The sequence below is a fragment of the Panthera onca genome, chromosome B4 (assembly GCF_046562875.1).
Source record: "Panthera onca isolate mPanOnc1 chromosome B4, mPanOnc1 haplotype 2, whole genome shotgun sequence".
Taxonomy (NCBI): Eukaryota; Metazoa; Chordata; class Mammalia; order Carnivora; family Felidae; genus Panthera; species Panthera onca.
The window spans coordinates 13,249,622-13,273,977 of NC_138345.1; the positions used below are offsets into that span (position 1 = coordinate 13,249,622).

Here is a 24,356-nt window from a genome sequence, read left to right on the forward strand (position 1 = left end):
TTTAGAATATGCAAGGCCTGGCACTGAGAACCTTTATCTGAGAACCCACATGACAGAGGCTCCCATTTCACACATAAAGAAACTGAAGTTTGCTGAAACCAGGTAATTAGCTAAAATTCACAATGCCACCAAGTAGGTAGGAGCTCTTGGATTTTTGGGATTCCCAAGTCCATGTTTTTAACCATGTACAGTCTTCCCCTTTTTTAGTCATTAATCAAGGCCCCTTGTTGATGATGTACCCCTTTTGCTAAAATCTATGTAATTGCGTTATTTTCCTCAGATATTGCCACTAGACACGGTGGGGGAGGATTCAAGCAGTATCTTTGTTGCCAACATGTTAAACGGAGTCTGGAAAGCGTTAAGGGCTGGGGGTGGAGTGTTACCCGTCTGAATAGGCTGAGCACAAACCAGAAGAATGTAAGAAGGCAACGTTAAGGCTGAACTGCAGGCAAAACTTGTATTGTGGGAATCTTTCCATCCTCCCTGATGATAGCCCATCTGTTAACATCACATCTGGTTTTGGTGCCAACAGGGGGCGATCAACCAAGAGGGAATTATGGACTGTTCCAATGAGAGGTGGGATTTTCCTGTAACAGAGCTTTCATTAAAACTACCCTTTAAGCTAGTCTTTTTTTTTTTAATGTTTATTTATTTTTGAGAAAGAGAGAGAGAAACAAAGTGCAAGTGGAGGAGGGGCAGAGAGAGAGGGAGACACAGAATCTGAAGCAGGCTCCAGGCTCTGAGCTGTCAGCACACAAACTGTGAGACCATGACCTGAGCCAAAGTCAGATGCTTAACCAACTGAGCCACCCAGTTGCCCCTAAGCTAGTCTTAACCTATAGCCCTATTTGGCTCCAATATGGCATCATTAGAGATCAATAACATATCCTGGAAGTCATTCTGAGAGCCAGGGCAGACTCTGGCTTCTTGACATTAACCCAAGACTCTGAATTACTAATGGAAAAAGGAGGAATTCTGGGAGAAGCCATCAGCATGTTTATCACTTCTCTCCCTCAGTACCAGCTTCCCGTCACAACTGGAAGCCTCTCGATGTCTGCTATCTGTGTCCTGAAATGCTGCTTCCAGGCTGAAGATGTCCAGAGCAATTCTGACAACATCTGAGCACTTCCACTGATTTCTGTATTACCTCCAGAAGTCAATAGAAAAGTGAGGACCGATTCTTGCCCTACTCGATAAGCGTTCTGGATAGAAGTGCTTATACTGAGGTCAGAGAGCAAAATTCTGTGATGATATTCAATTACTTCCCAACCAAAACAATTTCTTCTTTATTCCTCCTCTCTGCCTCTTCTGCTCCCTCCTTCCTCCTTCACAACGATTATTGTTCCTGGCTTATGTCTCTCTCCTGGAGGACTGTGGTGCCTGCAGGTTGCTGGCAGGATGGCTGACTGCTGTCCTGGAAGGCCAGCCTGCCGTGTGCCGCAATGCACAGCCCTCTTTAGGACCTTCCTTCCTACTTGAACACTTCTTGGTACTTAAATTCTACATCTAGCAATTACCTTCCACCTTGAACAGTCGGTTTCCACTTGAACAGGCAGCTGGAGGTAGTCAAAGCATAACTTAAATAATCATTTACTATTGTAAAGCTCCTTTCATCCATAGTCTCACCATTAATCACACTGGAAAATAATAGAATGGTAAAGAGTGATGGCTGGTATTAATAAAATCATGTCGGCCGAGGACAGAACCAGCCAAACATAGCCATTGGGAACTGCTATATCGCCTTATTATCTCTGACTGATTGTCCAGCTGGCAGATCCGAGCTACGTGCTCACAGACAAAAGGTTATACTCAGAGGGACACCACAGACACCAGGAAGACTGGCGGCAGGGTTTAGACCTCTGACATGGTGACATCTCTGGGCTCTGTAACTCAGTGTCACAGAGGGCTGATTTGTTAACCACAATGTCGATGTATTATTATGCAGTGAAATGCAAGATACTTTTTTTATCCAGAAATGAAAAACTACTAAAACTATAAGGCAAGCTGTTGTGTGAATGTGATATTACAGAAAGGGAAGTGGGGACTGCGGTCCAGCCAACCCAGATGGACTAGTCGCCCTCCTCCACGATCACAGATCCTTATATTCACAAATGTGGATGGAGTACGTCCGTGTGCCAGGTACTGTTCTGGATGCTAGGGATAGAGAAGTTGGTAAACAAAGCCCCTGCCCTTTTGGAGTTTATACCTATTGACAGGAAAGGCAAAAGCAAACAGATAAATATATACTATGTCAAGGAGCGATAAGTGCTAAGAAATAAAAATAAAGCAAGGAATGAGACAGAGGGTAAAAATAAAGCAAGGAAGGAGAGAGAGGATAAAAGTACTCAGAAACTGTCTCTCCAAGGAGGGCATATCTGAGCAGAGAAGTGAATGAAGAGGAAATAAGCTATGCAAGCACGTGGTGGAAAGGTCAGCCCAGCAGAGGGAAGAGTTATGCAAAGGCCCTGGGGAAGCACGGTTGGTGTGCTCACAAGACTGGGCTTTGTTTCTTAACAAACATATTGTACCAGACTTGGTACACCCCACTGAGTGCTGCCACCCTCAAAGTAAGCAGAATACACTCCATATAACAAGGTTGCCGTTTTGCAACTGTAACTTACATCTTCAGACGGCCATTCACATCCCCTTCCTCTCAAACTCCCACTGAAATGACCAGAGGGCATAAAAATTAGCAAAGAACAGAGTGCTGGGAAATAGCCAAGCGGACCATCAGCAGGCCAGAAACTTTGGGAGCACTGTGGAGAGGTGTGGGGCAGACGGGGCAGGACCGACGGAAAAACAAATCCGGGCTGAGGGACCGTGAGTCAGCACCTGCAGAGCGAAGCCTCGTTGAGAAGCAGAAGCCCTTCCCCAACACAGCCCCGCAAAGTCCTCCAGCTCAGAGCTGCCCGGGACAAGACGGTGCCAAAGGGACATTTGGCGGGGGATAGACAGAAACACTGCTGTGATTGCACGGGTGCCGGGTCCACACCGTCAGCTTCATGCAGGGCCCACAGCTCGCCGGGCGAGGGAGGATTTGCTGGACAGAATACCAACATCGATGGGGGACCAGCGAGCCAGAGTATGCGGTCCCCAAGGGGGAGCCGTGTGCGTTACAGCGTGCACAGGAGGGAAAGGTGATGATGTCTTTGCTTCTGTGAGTTAAGGCCTTCCGGATTTCCCACCACTAGAAACATCCGGACACCTCCCAAGGTGGGTGTTGGGAAGTGGGGGAGGGGGGCGGGTGCTGGGAAGGGATGAACCAGGTTTTGCAAACTCCCTTCCTTTGCTACCTGCAAGCTTTCTCAGATGAAGGGGTCTCGCCCCCAGAGCATCCCCCTGCCAGCACCCACTCCCGAGGAGGAGCCCTAAGGGATGTCCCCTGCAGTCCCCTCCTCTTCCCTCACCACACCCAGGACTGGCCTGTCCCTCTCCCTTAAGGGGGGAATTCGCCTTTGCCCTGCTAGGAGGGGTCATGCTATTCTTGCCTGCCGGTTGTGTTTTCAATTTATATTTTCCCAGTATTTTCCTTTTACTTTCCTAACATACACTGGATTCATTAAGTTTTCCTTTATTCTTTTCTGTACTTTTCTTTGAAGTTCTACATTCTGTTTCTATTCCACTAGCTTTACTTTAATTTTTAACTAACTCAACACGCATTTTTCTAGCAACATCAATAATTGAATAGTATTTATAACCTCTCTCTTCTACTCAAACAAGATGAGATGTTCACAACTGCTTATACTCCCTCATCTTCTTTTTAAAGTTTATTTATTTATTTTGAGAGAAAAGAAAATGGGGGAGGGGGAGAGAGAGAGAGGGAGAGAGAAGCAAGCTCCACACTGTCAGCACAGAGCCCAAGGCCTGGTTCAAACTCATGAACCATGAGATCGTGAGGGGAACCCAAATCAAGAGTCAGAAGCTCAACCGACTGAGCCACCCGGGCACCCCTACGTCCTCCTCGTCTTACTGGCCCCTGGCCCTTAAGCTTTGTTGAAATCATGTGGACTTTTAGTTTTAATATTAGAAATATTATTGGTAGGCCTTTTCTGTACTGTTTTTTCCTTTATTTCTAATAGGCTTTTTTTTAAGTTTATTTTATTTTGAGAGAGAGAGCGCGCATGAGCAGGAGAGGGGCAGAGAGAGAGAGAGAGAGAGAGAGAGAGAGAGAGAGAATCCCAAGCAGGCTCCATGCTGTTAGTGTGGAGCCCGACGTGGGGCTCAATCTCATGAACTGTGAGATCGTGACCTGAACTGAGATCAAGAGTCACACACTCAAACTGACTGAGGCACCCAGGTGCCCCAAATAGACTTTATTTTTTTAGAGCAGTTTCAGTGTCACAGGAAAATTGAGGGTTACGTTCAGAGAGTTCCCATATGCCCCCTGCCCCCACACATACGCAGCCTCCCCCATCATCAGCGTAACCCACCAGAGTGGGGGCATTTGTGACAACAGATGGACCCACATTGACGCATTATTAGTTTACCTCAAGGTCACCCATGGTATATTGTGCTCTGTGGGTCTGGACAAATGTAAAATGACATGAATCCACCACTGCAGTGTCCTTAGAGTAGTTTCGCTGCCTAAATATCCTCTGTGCTCTGCCTGTTCATCCCTTCCGACACCGTGCCAACCTCCGGCAACTACCGATCCTTCACTCTCTCCATAGTCTGCCTTTCCCAGAATGTGATACAGTGGGAATGATAAGGTAGGTAGACTTTTCAGATGGCTTCCTTCACTTGGGAACATGCATGTTCAGTTTCTTCTGTGTCTTCTCATGGCTCGATAGGTCATTTCTCTTTAGCACTGCATAATATTACACTGTGTGGATGCACCACAGTTTATTTACCCGTTCACCTACTGAAAGTCCGAGGAGAGTGTGTGCACAGCCACGTGAGGGCCCTCCTCTGGGTTGCACACTTTTGTCTGCCTCACGTGGCAGAAAAACATAGAAAGCTGAGTGGGGTTTCCTTACAAGGGCACTAATCCCATCCATGAGTGCTCCCCGTGGCCCCACCTGCTGATCCCATCCCCCTTGGGCATTGGGGTTCCTATATATGAATCTGGGGAGACACAAATATTCAGACTACAACAGTGGTAAACCTCACAACTACATTAACAGCTATTATTTAAATGTAACGTCAAGTATTAATAGTTTCACTGGTCACGGTAGCATTTCTTTCCCTTTGGTGAGTTTATTCACTTAATCCACAAATACTGAATGCCTCAGACACACGCTACACGGAGATCTAGTGATAACAAGGGGACAATGTCTCTGTCTTTCGTAGATCTTACATGCCAGCGAGAGTCTTAAATTATTTCGAGTTTGGCTGGAGTATAGCCTTAAGTAAGTTTGCTTTTTCAGTTGTTCTTCCCGGCACGGTCCTCCGCTGGAAGGAAGCAAGGCTCTTTTGAGCTCCAGGTCTTGGTTCAAAGGCCACCTTCTCAGCGAGCACATCCACACCACTGAAACCTGCACACCACTCCCTGCATCACCCCCTGTTGTCCTCTCCTGCACGACGCATCTGACACACAAAATATCTTATTTCAGCTGAGGCAGCATGAATTTCAGGGCACACTATATGTTGTGTGCCATTAAGACTTGCCAGTGAGTCATGGCCTTAACGTGAGGTCGAAACTCTCAAGTTTCCTTTAGCAATTTAGAGGTTTTACGAGACTTTTCCTGCCTTTGGTTGAATTCCTTGGCATGTGACAGTCCATCCTTCTGCAAATATAGCTCACTAATAAGATGGGACACAGCTTCTTCCACTTGGGGGTACCCCCCACTTTCTTACTGTGTCAAAACACTGCTGGTTGTTTATTAGAAAATATGGAATTGTGATCATTCTCCAAGAATGAGTATTTGCTTCTTGGTGTTCACACCTCTCTGGGTGCATGATAACATTTTGTTTTAATGCACAATTATCATAGAATCTTTTTTGAAGACATTTTATGTTATTTTATTTATTTTATACTTTTATTTTATCTTTATAATGTTTTATTTTTTCAGAGAGAGCGCAAGCAAGGGAGGGGCAGAGAAAGAGGGGAGATCCAAAGTAGGCTCCATGCTGACAGGCTGACAGCAGCGAGCCCGACATGGGGCTCGAACCCACAAACCGTGAGATCATGACCTGAGCTGAAGTCAGACGCTTAACTGACTGACCGGGCCACCCAGGTGCCCCTGAAGACATTTTAATGTCTTTGTTTGTTTGTTTGTTTGTTTATTGAGATACAGAGACAGAGTACAAGTGTGGGAGGAGGAGAGAGAGACAAAGACACAGAATCCGAAGCAGGCTCCAGGCTCTGAGCTGTCAGCACAGAGCCCGACGTGGGGCTCGAACCCATGAATGGTGAAATCATGACCTGAGCTGAAGTCTGATGCTTAACCGACTGAGCCACCCAGGTGACCCCCTGAAGACATTTTAAATGGTGCATTAAGTCCTACACATACAAACAACATGCACACCTGAACTGAAGTAGCAACCATATGAACAGCTATCCACGGGCTTGCACATTCACAGGCAATGACAAATACGTAAAGGGAGAGCTGCCTGGCCAACAGAAATTCCAGCATACCAGTGATTGTAGAAGGCATCTCAACTTCAGAACTGCTTAAGGGAAACTCTGTATTTCCCAGAATCAACAATAACAAAGTACGGGAATTTACTCGCTTTGTCTATTACACGCTCCCTCTGCTAGTTTGCAAGCTCCATAAAGACAAAGAATTTGTCTGTCTACCAATATGTCAATACCTGTGCTGCTCCACAGAGCCCATGGGACCAAGATCCAACTGCATCAGTGAGTAAAGTTCCTAGAGTATGCAGCCAGTGAGCCTTCTTCCCTCCCTCTCTGATCAGAACCTGGCCCAGAGCAGACACTCAAATGTTTGTGAAGTGAATGCAGAAATGAAGCAGGATTTGAGTCTAGATCTTCGTACTTGGAAAACTATGACCTCCCACAGCCTCCGGGCTGCCCAGCACTTCACTCAGGCGTGAAATGCCCTCGCATGGTCACATTCACTGCGGCGTGCTCCCTGAACCTCTAGCTGGCTTGAAGCCATTTTCCAATAAAAGGGGAAGCTGTGACTGGCACATGTCATGCAAAAGATGACAGGTGATTTTCTAGGCTGAGGTGGCGTTTTTATCAAATGCTTGTAGAATCAAGATTCAGAAGATTTGGCCACAACACTCTTGTCTTTATGAATCAAAACAGGAGCATGAAATGGGATGCCTGGGTGGCTCAGTCGGTTGGGCGTCTGAATTGGGATCAGGTCATGATCTCGCAGTGCACGAGTTCAAGCCCCTCATAGGGCTTCATGCTGGCAGCTCAGAGCCTGGAGCCTGTTTTGGATTCTGTGTCTCCCTCTCTCTGCCCCTTCCCTGCTTGTACTATCTCTCTCTCTCTCAGAAATAAACATTAAAAAAAATTAAAAAACAAAAAGCAAGAGCATGAGAGAAGGAAGGAAATGAAGGAAAGGAAGGAAAGGAGGGAGGGAGGGGCAGGGGATAAGGCTCACCTGCCATATATTCTAGGAAGTTTACTTACTGATGCAATTGGACCTTGGTCCCGTGGGCTCTGTGGAGCAGCACAGGTATTGATTCCTGGGCACTTGGATGTTTGAGAGGCCAAAGAGGTGCTCAGGCAGCCCAAGAGGAGCCACAGCCCTCAGCGGGAGGCAGGAGCCAGGCAGGAAATACATATATATTTCACACTGACTATTCATTGGCTTAAATTCTGATTTTCCTGTGTTTATTAAGGAAATCTATAGTTGAAATGTGATGAGTGACCTCTATAGGCAGGCGCTTGTTTGTTTGCTTGCTTGCTTGCTTGTTTTTTCCTCACGACACGGGAATCTGCTTTTACAACCATCAAGGGGAAGTTTTGAGGTTTAATACTCTTCAGACCTAACGCAAGGTTTTGGAGCCTAACAGTACAGGATATGTCTTTACATTACCTTCATAGGCCATCCCCACTCACCCATTATATTTGCATTTCACTTAATAAACCCATTTTAGGGGAAAAGATATGTGCTGTGCTGCTCTGCATTAACTAGCATAACTCCACTTTTCATTTCTGATACAGAAATGACTCAGAATCCTGAGCCCTGAAGATCTTAATACCATAAACTCAAGCGAAGGGTTTTTACAACCTTCGTGCTTGGTGCAATAGAAAATTGTTACTTTTTTTTTCTTTTTCATTCAAAATTCACAGAATGGCAAGCTGGAAAACAAGTCTCTCTTTTAAAAAAACAAAAGGTTTATTTACTTATTTTGAGAGAGAAAGAGTGTAAGCAGGGGAGAGACAGAGAAAGAGAGAGAGAGAGAAAGAATCCCAAGCAGGCTCTGCACTGTCAGCATGGAACCCAACGTGGGGCTCGATCCCATGAACCTGGAGATCATGACCTGAGTTCCTTTATGCATGGAACTGACTGAATTAAGACGTTGCCACATGGATTTTATCTACCCAAATGATGTACACTGAGGGCCCTTTGCCACATTTCTACTGGGAACATCCAAAGTTCACCCTCAAAGAACAAAGGAGGCTCCATCTTTGAATGGCCACATGGTCCAGTGCCTCATTGCTCTTGTAGGCAGAAAAGTCTCTTGAACACTTAACTGAGACATGGAAATAGATGTTAGGGCGAAAAGAAATTACAATGGATAAAGAGAGGGTAATAAGCAATTGTTAGGCATGGCCTTCCTCCCCTTCACTTCTGTTTGTTTCATTTTTATAGGGATCTGGTGTTTCCAGAAAATTCCAAGTGAACTTTCCTAGAAGGAAGTGCTTGCACTGCTCTCTCAGCCTCACAACAGGGGGCCAGCGAAAGGGGGATGAGGGGTCTTAGGTTTGCAATGACAAACATCAAAGGCCAGTATATTTGCTACAGATTTATTACAAGCGTTGCCAGTGCTATCGATTTTTAAAAACTAAAAGGTGAAGCAAATCTAATCTGAATCCCTTTGCTGCAATACTGGTGTGCCCACACTGTCCCCCCTCTCTCCTTGGAACAGTAAAATTGCATTTCTGCATTTCTGCCACTGTGTGCGGGCAGTGGCTAGAACCCACTGGGAGTCCTGGGTGACAGGCGAGACATGATTACAGAGCAGCGGACAACGCCCTGCTCAGAGATGAAACGAGATCCTTGCCTTTGGGGCCATCGTTTGGGGAAAGCCTCCTGGTTGGCTCCTTTGCACTACCCTGGTCTCCTTCTCCTTCCCAGACATGTTAGTGTCCACTTCCTAGATCGCTGAGGCTCTTCTTATAACACCAATCATAAGGCTTCACTGAAAATTCACCCTTTAAAAGAAATTCAATGTGAAATACTTCCTCCTATGGAAGAGTGTATAAAACCCATGCCTACGCAATAAATAATCATAAAGCAAACACTCATACAACCATGACCCAGGTTATGAAGTCGAATCAGAACATCAGAAACACTTACAAACTCCCAGCATCCTCTCCCTGAGGCATCCTTTTTCCCAACCAGAGAGGTATGTGAAGTGACTGCTTCCTGATTTTTGTTAAGAGTCCTTTATTCCCTTTTAGCACGTCACCATTCACTAGCTTTTGCCACACAATAGTCTCGTTTTGCCTCCACCTGTACTTTGTATGAAAAGAGCCACACTGTATGCATTCTTTTGTGAAAAATTCTTTTGCCTAGCATCGTTGGTGAGGCTCGTCCCTGTTGATGAATGTACTTGTAGTTCACTTATTTTTACTGCTGTATAGAATTTCACCTCATGATTGTATCACAATTTATTCATCCAATGGCAATACACATTGGGCATGTATTCATTTGGGGGCTATTATGAACATCTTTGTATTTGGCTCCTGGTACCCATGTACAGGAAAGTTTCTCATAGATACATATGGGGCCGGCAAAAGTCTAAAATACCTCTTGGCACACCTGCATCGCTCAGTTGGTTGAGCGTCCAGACTCTGGATCTCAGCTCAGGTCATGGTCTCGCGGTTGGTGAGATCGAGCCCCAGCTCGGGCTCTGTGCTGGCAGCCCACAGCCTGCTTGGGATTGTGTCTCTCTCTCCCTCTCACTCTGCCTATCTGTCTCAAAATAAATAAAACATTAAAAAAAATCCCTCCCAAGATTTCCCACCCTACTCCCTGAGACTGGGACTGTCAGGAGATAGTACGCCCGTGATTATGTTAAGTTACATGACAAAAGAGATTCTGCATATGTAGTTAAGGTTCCTAAGGACTTGTCTCTGCATTAATCAAAAGGCAGTCACCCCAGGGTGACTAACCTAACCAAATGGACCTTTCAAGTGTTTAAAGCAGAGTTTTCTCCAGCTGCTTGCTGAAGGAGAAGTCCGAGAAATTCAAAGCAGGACTTGGTGTGCTCTAAGAGGGCTCTAAAACCTGCGAGTGGACCCTCCCACCGCTGACGGCAAACAGGAAATGAGATCTCAGGGCTACAACCACAGAGAACTGAATCCTGCCAACAACCTCGATGAGCCCACGTGGAAGTGGATTCTTCCCCAAGACTCCAGACAACAGCCCAGCCCAGCTGACACCTTCGCTTTGGCTTCGCGAGAGCTTTAAGCAGAGAAACCAGCCCGACCCATCAGACTCCTGACCTACAGAGTGGTGAGCTACTAAGTGTGTGATATTTTAAGCTGCTATCTATTTGTGGTGGTTTTTGTTATGCAGCACTGCAAAACTAATACACGTCCACACCAGTGAAGTTCTTAGGTCCTAGAGTGGGCACCTGCACGGTGTTACAAAGCAATAGCCTCTGTTTTCCAAACTGCAGCAGCAAAACTCACTCCCACTCTGGTATACAGTAGTTTTCTGGTTGCTCCACAGTCTCGCCAAACATGATGTTGTCAGTCATTTAAAATTCCAAACCTAGGGGCGCCTGGGTGGCGTAGTCGGTTGAGCGTCCGACTTCAGCCAGGTCACGATCTCGCGGTCTGTGAGTTCGAGCCCCGCATCAGGCTCTGGGCTGATGGCTCGGAGCCTGGAGCCTGTTTCCGATTCTGTGTCTCCCTCTCTCTCTGCCCCTCCCCCGTTCATGCTCTGTCTCTCTCTGTCCCAAAAATAAATAAAAAACGTTGAAAAAAAAATTTAAAAAAAAAAAAAAAAAAATTCCAAACCTAGTATGCGTGCAATGGCATTACACTATGGTTTTAACTGCATTTATAATTACTAAGGAGGCTGGCTGTCCTTCATGTTTTCTGGCAGCTGAATTTTCCTTGATTTGTGCAATATTTGTTCACAGCCTTAATGCAATTTTCTTCTGAGTTCTTTGTCTTTTCTTTTTTTAAAAAAAATTATTTTTAACGTTTATATTTTTGAGAGACAAAGAGCAAGTGGAGGAAGGGCAGAGAGAGAGGGAGACAAAGAATCCGAAGCAGTCTTTGAGCCGTCAGCACAGAGCCCAGCGTGGGGCCCGAACCCACGAACCATGAGATCACGACCTGAGCCAGTCAGATGCTTAACCGACTGAGCCACCTAGGCGCCACATGTCTTCTTATTGATTCATAAGATTGCCTTATATATTCTGAATGTGAGCCCTTGGTCAATTATTATTTCCCAAATATGTTTTTTACAATTTTTGTCTTAAGAAACATGTCACCATTCTAGAGTCCTGAAAATATTCTTTTAAAAATGCTTTAAACTTTTGCTTTCATATTGTGGTTCTTTAATCCACCAGGAATTGATTTTTGTGTATGGTATGATGTAGAATCCAATTTTATTTTTCCCACCTGGATAAATAATTGTTTCGGCAACATTTATTAAAATGTCAATCCTTCCCCCTCCAGGTTTGTAAATCAGCTATTTGTATGACCAATGACAATATCTGTTGCAGATATGTTTTTTGGAACCCATTCTGTTCCGTTGTTCTATTTTTTTTTTTTAATTTCTACATCCATACCACATAATCACACAATCTTAGTTATTACATTTGACTTTTGAACAATGTAGGGATTAGGGGCATCATTGAAAATCCATGCATAACTTTTTTTCCCCAAAAAACTTAATGATTAATAACCTACTGTTGGCTAGAAGCCTCACCGGTCACATCAACAGTCGATTAATATTTTACATGATATATCTATCATATACTGTATTCTTATAATAAAGCAAGCCAGAGTAAAGAAAATGTCATTAAGAACATCTTAAGGAAGAGAAAATACATTTACAGTTCTGTACTGTATCCAAAAAAATCCATGTATAAGTGGACCTCTGCAGTTCAAACCTGCGTTGTTCAGGGGTCAGCTGTCTAGTTTACACTTTGTCTCGGTATCTGCCTTGGTAAGAGCCATCCTAGGATGACCTCTTCGCCTTGGTTACAGTTGGCTCTTTATTCTTACATATAAATATTGAGTCTACTTATTGAATTATACAAACACACACGTGCACGTGCGTGTACACACACACACACACACACCTATTGAGATTACTTTGAGAATCAAAGATCACTCAACAGTGATCAAAGTGATCAAAGATCAACAGTGATCTTTGTTGAGAATCAGTTAGGCATCTGACTCTTGATTTCGGCTCACATCATCTCAGAGTTCATGGGATCAAGCCCCACATTGGGCTCCATGCTGACAGTGTGGAGCCTGCAAGGCATTCAAAATAAATAAATAAACTTAACAACAAATTTTATTTATTTTTTTTTTAATTTTTTTTTCAACGTTTTTTATTTATTTTTGGGACAGAGAGAGACAGAGCATGAACGGGGGAGGGGCAGAGAGAGAGGGAGACACAGAATCGGAAACAGGCTCCAGGCTCCGAGCCATCAGCCCAGAGCCTGACGCGGGGCTCGAACTCACGGACCGCGAGATGGTGACCTGGCTGAAGTCGGACGCTTAACCGACTGCGCCACCCAGGCGCCCCTTAACAACAAATTTTAAAGCACATATTATTGAAGAGTATTTTGGTTTTTTAAGGTGATATTTCCCCTATAATTACAAATTATTTCATATAAAGCAATTTTTATTAGCAACCAAATGAACAGGCAAAAGAAAACCTTGGGCTTGCTAGACTTTGAGTCTGGAATTGTTGCACAGGAAGGTCAGAAGAGCCATGAGACAGATGTGCCCAGAAATGAGGGGGGTGGCTACCAAAGGAAGAGGAAGACAGTCTTTTTTAGAGAATGAGAGACATACTTTTTTTTTTTTTTGAGACATAGTTTCTGATGTCACAGAGGATATAAATCTGTTTGTCACCCTAAAGAAAGAAGATTTCAGGTTTCATCTACCTAATTCGTCTTCCCAAAAAGAGCAAACTGGCCACGGTTAGGGAGCCATCCCTTTTAACTTAACTCTGGCAACACTGTGCTCCTCCATTCTTCTCTACATTTATCAGATTTTAAACTGCATGAGCAATTAACATTCATATTTCTCTGCAATGCCTCCAATTTTACTATAAATTAGACCAGCTCTAATTTATAGGCAAGGAAATTGATTTTCAAAATCAATTAAGTAACTCTCAGTAATGAGGCTGCACAGCCAAGACCTGAACATAAGAACCAGAGGACTGCAAGAGACTTCAGAAATAATGTTGAGACTCCTTCGTTCTGCTGAGAAGGTTAATGAAATTCTGCCTCAGTGAGAGGCAGGGCTCCAGCCAGAACCAAGTACCTGACTCCAAGCCAGGTCCCTTCCATTTCCTGGCAAGGTTTTCCCCCCAAGGAGTCACTTCACTGAAGTTTCTTGAAGCTCTGCAGGGAAGATCAGGCTTGCTTTTCTGCCAGGTCTTCATAGGGACAGTTTCAAATCTCTTTCTCAGTAAGTAATGGGAATAATTCCCCATGTAGTGACCCCTGGTTAGAAGGGTAGAAGTAATCCTTAGTTGGTATAGAATATGGACTAAAATCAAAAAGAACGTGCTCAGAAACAAATGAACATTTTATATTCTAAATCTGTTTATATGTTATAAAGAAATTTTCAAAGTGTGTGCTGACTTGTGGCATTTTACATTTTCAGAGCACTTTCTCCTGTGCTGTTTGTTCCTTTACTCCAATTTAGCAAAACCTCCACGGTGCCTGGGTGGCTTAGTGGGTGAAGCATCCAACTTCAGTTGAGGTCACGATCTCACAGTTCACGGGTTCGATCCCCACGTCCAGCTCTGTGCGGACAGCTCAGAGCCTGGAGCCTGCTTTGGATTCTGTGTGTGTGTGTCTCTCTCTCTGCCCCTCCTCCACTCACGCTCTCTGCCTCTCTCTCAAAATAAGTAAATAAATAATTAAAAAAAAAAAGATACTTGCACTGCATCAAGGGAAGCAGATATAGGCACGACCTCTGCCTGGCAGGAGAGGGCAGGACGCATGCAGTGACCCCTCCAGGGCTGGGGGTGGCAGAGCAGGAGCAGAGTACAGATGTTAGAAGCAGCCTGGTGGCCAGGATATGTGAGCCGGGTCATGAGCAATGAGTGAGACTCAACCAGGTGGCAATGGAAAAGCAAGCACCTTTCCATTCCTGCAGAGGCAGGAAGTAATGTGGCGGCGTGTGTAACATAGGAGTGACTTAAGGGCATGGGCTCTCCAGGCAGGTGGACCTGGGTTTCAGTTGGCGGGGCTGCTGTTTCGTGGCCGCGTGACCTCAGGCATGTTCTTTCGCCTCTCTCTGCCTCAGTTTCCCCATAGACGAACGGGGGGTAATAACAGGGCTGCGGCGAAAGTTAGCAGATGCCACACCAGGCAGAAGAACGGACACACGGTGAAGATCAGCTGCCGTTACTTCAGAAAGCCTCCGCTAGCCGGAGGAAGCCCGCCGGTGCGACTGCAGCGCTAGCTGCCGCCACAGGGAAATTGCACTTTGATCGCACGGCAGCCCCGCCTTACCTCTGGTTTCGCTTTCTGCAGCTTCAGTTACCCCAGGTCAACCAGGTCCGAAAGCAGATCGCCTCCCTTCGGAATCGTCGGAAGGCCGAGCGGAGCCTCGGGCTGTCACAGTGCCTACGTCCCTCCCCCAGCTCTCCAGCCTTCATCTCATCACGTGGGCATTTAGCCATCTCCCATCGTCACAAGAAGGGTGAGTACGGCACCATGCGATATTCGGAGAGAGACCCATTCACAGAAGTGTTATTACCGCGTGTTGTTATGATTGTTCTATTTTATCACTGATTATTGCTGTTCATCTCTTCCTGTGCTTAATTCATAAATTAAACATTATCGTAGGTAGGTGTGTATAGGAAAAAACATTGAACATAAATAGAAATAGAAAACAGAACCAGCCTCAGACAGTGCCGAGCCCTATATATAGGCTGGGTACTGTCTGAGGCTATTTATACTGGGCTCTGCACGGTCTGCGGTCTCAGACTCCCACCGGGGATCCTGGAACGTGTCCCCGCAGATAAGGGGTGACCGCTCTTAGTGCTAGAGAGATTTCTGAGCAAGGCAGTAATATGCTCAGGTTCGGGTTTCCGGAGAGAACTCTTACTATGAAAGGGTGAAGACGTGAGCAGAGAATGGAGTAAGAGAGCCTTGGATGAGTCCATGTGGGGAAAGGTGTGGCTGCTCACTTCCTGTGCGCGTCGACTTCCTCCCCGCATCGCCAGCTCCCAGCGGGCAGCGCCTCCCTTCCTTGCCCACCGGGGGATCCAGTGCTGAAGGCAGCCTTTTGCATGGCTGATCCCCGGCTGGGAGGAGCGAGGGGGTGAAGCTGCGAGCCTCATAATACGGGCCACATCTGGTCAGCCCATTTCCCGGATGAGGAAAACTGAACATCAGGAGGCTCCGTGACCCGCCCCCTGCCTCTCCAGCACTGGAGCTGGAAAACCCGGCATATCGAACTGGGGGGGGAGTTGTTTACATTTGGTTCATCTGAGACCAAGAACAGATTAAGGTTCCGAAAAAAAAAAAAAAATCTGAGCCCAACAGGGCAAATGATAATAAAAATAACAAAGGAATTCATGAAGTACAATGCTAATTTAAAAATTTTTAAAGTTCTGCTGACGCACACTAGGTGGCAGCATCTTGCATTGTTTTCAGGACAGTAAGAGCAACTTGACTGCTATTTGGAGGGGCTGTATAGACAGAGGCAAGGGCTTGAATTTATTTTATTTAAGCCTCTCAACCACTCAATACTGTACATTAAAATATACTAGCAAAAAGGAGTTAATCCGAGTTGCAGAAGCCTGACGTCACCGACCTTCCTACTGGAAAGAGGTTTCATTTGGCTGTCTTGCCTCATCACTAAAGCAGCCCCTCAGAGGAAGCCTTAACTCCTACAAGCCTTTAAATTAGAGGTTCATCTGAGTTAAGAAGGTGTGGCTGCGAGCAATTCTACCAGCCGCCTTCCTTCCTGGCCCCTGACATCTGCTGAGCCGGGCTGACATAGGGCACACGAGAGACAGCCGATGCCAGCCAGTACCCAAGCTGCCTCTCTCCAGGTCCTGTTGTTTCATGGCGAGTATTTATTGAGCATCTACTCTACACCAAGCATTATGCCCCAAACACCAGCCTCCAACCCTCAAGTGCCTTTACATCCACACCACCCACTTCCGTTCACACTCCTGTTCCTGGCGCCTCAGGGCTCCTGCTCAGCCTCCCCAGGCCTGACTGCTCATGGCCTGGCCAAGAGGGGTTGTCCTGACTGTTCCCGGTGCTTGAGAATGCACCAAGAGGCCTCCGCTCTGCAGTAGTTAAATGTGTTGTGTCTCCCCAGGTACTGACATGTTGGAACTTTGACAGATCTAAACTGTTTGGCATTTTAAAGGTTAATGCTAGAGGCTTTTAGAGGAGGAACTCGGGACAGGTAGGTATGGCTAGAAATCCTACTATGCCTAGGAGGGTCTTGTAAGGAACGTTGCCTTGGCCACAGATCTTGATTCTGTAGGCAACACAGCCCCACAGCAATTCTACCCCACATAGGTCTCTGATGACTGAGCCTCCACTTACTCAAACCTCAGCAACACAACACACAGATAACAAACATAAACAAAGAAGGGCAACAGTAACAATCGCTAATGTTAACTTTGCATGGATGATCTCCTTTAACTGCTACAGAAACTCACGGACTCAAGTACATTCATTACCCCATTTTTCAGATGAGGTGCTACGCCAGAGAATTAATTTTCCCAGGATCACAGAGCTAGAAGGTGGTGGGGCTAAAACTTAAACCAGAGCCTGCACACCTAACCTTACTCTATAGTCCATTCAATTTTTCCGAAACTTCAAAGCAACACCCAATATAAACTCCATCAAACACTGGTTATGGAGAGCAGCCCCTCCCCTGAGACGGACGCGCGCGCGCGCGCGCGCGCGCGCACACACACACACACACACACACACACACACACACACAGCCCTTCTAGTGAAGGCGGCCAGCCCCAAATACCTCCTGGTTCATGCTGTCAGCCAGTGAGAATTAGTCCAACAATTAGTGGCAAGCTGGGGAAAGGAAGTCACAGAGAACCGGGAGTTGGCTGTTGCTTTTGGCTCATGGCATTTTGCTCTTACATAAGCAGATAATTGTGTTCCTATGGGGACCCAGACAAGGCCATGGTACTACCTTGTGACACCTGAATTTGAACTTGCTTCACACTTATAAAAATGTATGTGCATTTTCATGGCTCCTACACTCTCCATAGCCACTCTCATCAAGGTCAACACAGGGGAGTCTCCTTGCATGTGGGGGACTCTCTTGTTTACTGGTAGAGTCTTCTTCCCAAGAATATAAGCTCAAGAATGGGGACTGTGTTCTGGTCCCGTATGATCTTCATCCTGACTGGCACACACAGTGGGTGCTCAATAAATGTGAGTCGACACAAAATGAAGTGTGAGAACACACTAGGGAGAGGAGACAGTGGCCTCGGGAAGGAATGAGTCTTCTCTGGAACACACATGTTGGCAAAAGCTACCACGTGCAGAGTAAGATAGGAGGAAAACTAAACACTGCAGAAAAGGCCAGCACAGCTTGGCTAAATACAACATTGGCAAGAGGCCTCCAGATCCTGCATAAGAAACGTGGGCCATTAGGGGCGCCTGGGTGGCTCAGCCGGTTGAGCATCTGACTTCGGCCCAGGTCGTGATCTCGAGGTCCATGGGTTCGAGCCCCGCATCGGGCTCTGTGCTGACAGCTCGGAGCCTGGAGCCTGTTTCAGATTCTGTGTCTCCCTCTCTCTCTGACCCTCCTCTGTTCATGCTCTTTCTCTCTGTCTCAAAAAATAAATAAACATTAGAAACGTGGGCCATTATAGAAAATAAGGTAAAGAAAGTAGTCACCACAGAAAGTTGATTCATTAGAGCCTCAAGGTTCCAGGTTCGCAAAAAAAGACTTCACCTGGCTAAATAATTTATGAGCAGCAGTCAAGATATCTCTTGTGCCTTGCTTTGCAGTAAGCAGGGACAGATTGCAGGGAGAGTGAGGAGGAGGGGGCGGAGACACAATGAGTTGTATTGGGGATGAGGACAGAGACTTATTTTTGAAGACTAATAATAGCTTATCAACAAGTGTAAATAAATAGCTTACATTTGGGTTTATCTAAGCCCTGATTATAGATTCAGCCCCCTTGTTCCGAAACATATGTGGAAGCCCGAGGGCAATCACTGCACTCCCACTCGCACCAGTCAGACTCCTCCGGGCCTTCCTGACTGCCCGGTAGCTTCCGGTTGGCTAGATCTGTTGGCTGGACACACCCTGTGGACCCACTCACGCTTTCTGGGCTCCTGCAGCCCTGCTGGACCTTCGGAGCACTCACCCCGGCTGTCAGAAAGGCAGGGACCGGACATGATTTTGCTCAGCATTGTATCCCCCACACAGAACCTCGTGATAAAAGGGACCAACAGCTCCGACAGGAAATGCACCTGTCACCGGAGCTCCACTCGATGCTGTGGACCCACTTCAGGTACGGGGGGTGGGGGTGGGGGGCCCAGCCTGCCAGGTGGTGGGTATTAAGCATGCCTCAGCGACCCACACGGTGCTTCAGATTTCATGAAGAAAGAAGACCTAAACGCACCCACAGCCTAACCCCGAGCACTCCGGGAAGGTCTTCGGAAATAAATAAGGAGGACGAGGCAAGATGGCAGAACAGCATGGAACTTTTTGTGTGTGTCTCGCGTCCATGAAATACAGCCACATCAATAACGAACCATCCTGCACACCTAGAAAACCGATCTGAGGATTAACACAACAGCCTGCACAACCTGAACCACAGAACCCAGCAGGTACGCAGCACGGAGACGTGAACTGGGGGAGAGAGAAGCCACGGAAGGCAGGGAGCAGCTTTTGCAAGCGGAGAGAGGACGGAGACTGGGGAGGAGGGGAGAATACGGGAAAAGCACCCCCGCCCAAAGCAACTGGAGAGAAAGTAGAAGAGTGGAAACAGCCGCAGGGGCTGACCTAAAAAGGGAGAAAGGAGAGGGTTTAAATCCCATTAAGACTCTATTAACAGGGGGAGCGCAGAGTCGGAAACTCCGCAGCTGATACCTGGCGGTGCTCTGGTGGGAAGGGCGAATCCCCAGGAGCAGCGTGACGTCCAGGCTTCGGGCCACCCGGGGAGAGGTGGCTCCCCTGCTGGGAGGACATCTGGAAGAGGCTGTGTAGCTCCCTCAAAGGCAAAGGCTCCAGTGGACCCGGGAGAACAACCACATTCGCTGGTTCTGGGGCAAGGTCCTTAAGGGTGAAGCCTGGTGCCAGATGTGTGTTGTGATTTGCCCCAATCCCTGAAACACCGCTGCTCACAATAGCGTGAACCTTTTCTGGGGCGGGCTGGCACCAGTCTCTGGGCATGGGCAGAAGCACGGCCCCGCGAACATCCCTGGGTGCAGCCGGACCGGCCATGGCTCGGTGAGACCCTCCCACAGAGGGGTGGAACGGGTCAAAGCCACAGTCCCTCAGAGATAAGGGGTCGGGAAAAACAGCCACATCTGAGAGAAAAGTCAAGAGGGAGGTGCCGCCTGGGGCTTGGTCACGGACGGTGTAAAAGTGGGGAGTGGATGGAAGCCGGAGACAAAGGACAGGTGCGCGATTGCTGATCTGGGAGAACAGGATTCCAACACTACAGACCGGATAGCTGGGTGAAGCCATTTTCACCAATTCCGCGCATGCGCATACGCACCAACAAGCGCCACAGCAATCCACCCCAGTAGGCTCGCAGCGCCATCTAGTGGAGAACGGAGCCATTACACTAAGCCCCGCCAGACTAGGCCAACCTCGCGCTTCAGGAACACAAGTCTTTCCTCCTACTTAGTTTGTGGACTATAAAGGGCTTCGTAGTTTGACTTCTAGGGGAAAACGAAGTAATTTCAATCGTATTTCAGTCTGTTCGCTGGTCCATCTATTCAACTTTTTTTTTTTCTTTTCTGTTTTCTTTTTCTTGAATACAGAAAAAAAATTTATTTTTTTCAATTTTTATTAAAAATATTTTTCGTTAATTTTTTCTACTATATTTTTTACTTTTTTGTAAAATTTTCAAATTCTGTTTTACTTCCATCATTTCATATTTTTGTATTTCAGTGTATTCATTTTTTCAAATTTTCAAACGATTTCCTTCCCCCCCCCCCCTTTTTTCTCTAATCTAACAAGCCCCTTTCAACACCACCAAAACACACCTAGGATCTAGCATCATTTATTTGATTTGTGTATGTGTGTGTGTGTGTGTTGTTTTTAATTTTTTAATTTTAATTTTTTCATTTTGACTTCTTTAATTTTAATTTTTTTTTACCTCATTGATTCTTCTTCTCCCCTCAAAATGATGAAACAAAGGAATTTACCCCAAAAGAAAAAGCAGGAAGAAACGACAGCCAGGGACTTAACCGACACAGATACAAGCAAGATGTCTGAACCAGAATTTAGAATCACAATAAGAATACTAGCTGGAGTCGAAAATAGATGAGAATCCCTTTCTGAGGAGATAAAAGAAGTAAAAGGTAGTCAGGATGAAATAAAAAATGCTATAACTGAGCTGTAATCACAGATGGATCCCGTGGTGGCAAGGATGGATGAGGCATAACAGAGAATCAGCGATATAGAGGACAGACTTTAGAGAATAATGAAGCAGAAAAAAAGAGGGAGTCTAAGGCAAAAGAGCATTATTTAAGAATTAGAGAAATCAGTGACTCGTTAAAAGGAACAACATCAGAATCATAGGGGTCCCAGAAGAGGAAGAGAGAGAAATAGGGGTAGAAGGGTTGTGTAAGCAAATCATAGCAGAAAACTTTCCTAACCTGGGGAAAGACACAGGCATCAAAATCCAGGAAGCACAGAGGACCCCCATTAGATTCAACAAAAACCGACCATCAACAAGGCATATCATAGTCAAATTCACAAAATACTCAGGCAAGGAAAGAATCATGAAAGCAGCAAGGGAGAAAAAAGTCCTTAACCTACAAGGGAAGACAGATCAGGTTCACAGCAGACCTATCCACAGAAACTTAGCAGGTCAGAAAGGAGTGGCGGGATATATTCAGTGTGCTGAATCAGAAAAATATGCAGCCAAGAATGCTTTATCCAGCAAAGCTGTCATTCAAAATAGAAGGAGAGATTAGTAGTTTCCCAGGCAAACAAAAATTAAAGGAGTTCTTAACCACTAAACCAGCCCTGCAAGAAATTTTAAGGGGTACTCTTTGAGGGAAGAAAAGATGAATAAATAAATAAATAGATACATAGATAAGTAGATAAATGCCAAAAGCAACAAAGACTAGAAAGGACCAGAGAACACCACCAGAAACTCTAACTCTACAAGCAACATAATGGCAATAAATTCATATCTTTCAGTACTCACTCTAAATGTCAATGGACTAAATGCTCCAATCAAAAGGGTAAGAGAATGGATAAGAAAACAAGATCCATCTATATGCTGTTTGCAGGAGACCCACTTTAGACCTAAAGACACCTTCAGATTCAAAGTAAGGGGATGGAGAACCATCTATCATGCTAATTGTTGACAAAAGAAAGCCAGAGTAGCCATACTTATATCAGACAATCTAGACTTTAAGATAAAGACTGTAACAAGAGATGAAGAAGGGCATTATATCATAATTAAGGGGTCTATCCACCAAGAAGACCTAACAATTGTAAACATTTATGTGCCAAATGTGGCAGCACCCAAGTATATAAATCAATCACAAACATAAAGAGACCCATTGATAATAATACCATAATAGTAGGGTACTTCAACATCCCACTTACAACAATGGACAGATCATCTAATCAGAAAATCAACTAGGAAACAATGCCTTTAATGACACACTGGACCAGATGAACATTTCATCCTAAAGCAGCAGAATATACATTCTTCTCCAGTGCACATGGAACGTTCTCCAGAATAGACCACATACTAGGACACAAATCAGCCCTCAATAAGTACAAAAAGATCAATATCTTACTGAGCATATTTTCAGACCACAACGCTATGAAACTCGAAATCAACCACAAGAAAAAATTGGGAAAGGTAACAAATACTTAGAGACTAAAGAACATCCTAGTAAAGAATGAATGGGCTAACCAAGAAGTTAAAGAGGAAATTTGAAAGTACATGGAAGTCAATGAAAATGATAACACCACAACCCAAAACCTCTGGGACACAGCAAAGGTGGTCATAAGAGGAAAGTATATAGCAATCCAGGCCTTCCTAAAGAAGGAAAAAAGGTCTCTGATACACAACCTAACCTTATACCTTAAAGAGCTGGAAAAAGAACAGCAAATATAACCTAAAACCAGCAGAAGACAGGAAATAATATAGATTAGAGAAGAAATTAATGCTGTAGAAACCAAAAACAAACAAACAAACAAACCCCCACAAAAAACAGAACAGATCAATGAAACCAGAAGCTTGTTCTTTGAAAGGATTAACAAAATTGATAAACCATAGCCAGTTTGATCAAAAAGAAAAAGGAAAGGACCCAAATAAATAAAATCAAGAATGAAAGAGGAGAGATCACAACCAGCACTGCAGAAATACAAACAATAATAAGAGAATATTATGAGCAATTATACGCCAATAAAATGGGCAATCTGGAAGAAATGGACACATTCCTAGAAACATATAAACTACCAAAAGTGAAACAGGAACAAATAGAAAATTTGAACAGACCCAAAACCAGTAAAGAAATCGAATTAGTAATCAAAAATCTCCCAAAAAAACAAGAGCCCAGGGCCAGATGGCTTTCCAGGGGAATTCTACCAAACATTTCAAGAAGAGTTAACACCTATTGTCTTGAAGCTGTTCCAAAAAATAGAAATGGAAGGAAAACTTCCAAACTCTTTCTATGAGGCCAGCATTACCTTGATTCCAAAACCAGACAAAGACCCTACTAAAAAGAACTATAGACCACTTTCCCTGATGAACAAGGATGCAAAAATCCTCAACAAAATACTAGCAAACCAGATTCAACAATACATTAAAAAAATTATTCACCACGACCAAGTGGGGTTGATACCTGGGATGCAGGGCTGGTTCAATATCTGCAAAACAATCAATGTGATTCATCACATTAATAAAAGAAAGGACAAGAACCACATGATCCTCTCAATAGATGCAGAGAAAGCATTTGACAAAATACAGCATCCTTTCTTGATAAAAACCCTCAAGAGAGTAGGGATGGAAGGATCATACCTCAAGATCAAAAAAGCCATATACGAACGACCCAACGCTAATACCATCCTCAATGGGGAAAAACTGAGAGCTTTCCCCCTAAGGCCAGGAAGAAGACAGGGATGTTCACTCTTGCCACTGTTATTCAACACAGTATTGGAAGTCTTAGCCTCAGCAATCAAACAACACGAAGAAATAAAAGGCATCCAAATCGGCCAGGAGGAGGTCAAACTTTCACTCTTTGCAGATGACATGATACTCAATATGGAAAACCCAAAGGATTCCACCAAAAACTTCTAGAACTGATTCATTAATTCAGCAAAGTTGCAGGATATGAAATCAATGCAAAGACATCTGTTGCATTCCTATACACCAACAATGAAGCAACAGAAATAGAAATCAAGGAATCAATCCCATTTATAATTGCACCAAAACCCATAAAATACCTAGGAATAAATCTAACCAAAGAGGTGAAAAATATATACACTGAAAACTATAGAAAGCTTATGAAAGAAATGGAAGACACAAAAAAATGGAAAAATATTCCATGCTCCTGAGTAAGAAGAACAAATATTGTTAAAATGTCAATACTACCCAAAGCAATCTACATATTCAATGCCATCCCTATCAAAATCACACCAGCATTCTTCACATAGCTAGAAAAAACAATCCTAAAATGTGTATGGAACCATAAAAGACCCCGAATAGCCAAAGCAAAGCAATCTTCAAAAAGAAAAACAAGGCAGGAGGCATCACAATCCCGGACTTCAAGCTGTATTACAAAGCTGTAATCATCAAGACAGTATGGCACTGGCACAGAAACAGACACTCAGATCAATGGAACAGAAT

General features: G+C 45.0%; 1 long non-coding RNA gene across 1 annotated transcript; it reads right to left on the bottom strand.

Annotated features, from left to right (window-relative positions):
* Positions 1-996: 996 nt before the first annotated feature.
* LOC145715604 (uncharacterized) lies at positions 997-23,222 on the bottom strand. Its single transcript, XR_014137896.1, has 2 exons — positions 11,114-23,222; positions 997-10,865 (listed from the first exon to the last, which is right to left on the bottom strand). It is a non-coding gene; the product is annotated as an uncharacterized LOC145715604 (long non-coding RNA).
* Between the last annotated feature and the right edge of the window lie 1,134 nt (positions 23,223-24,356).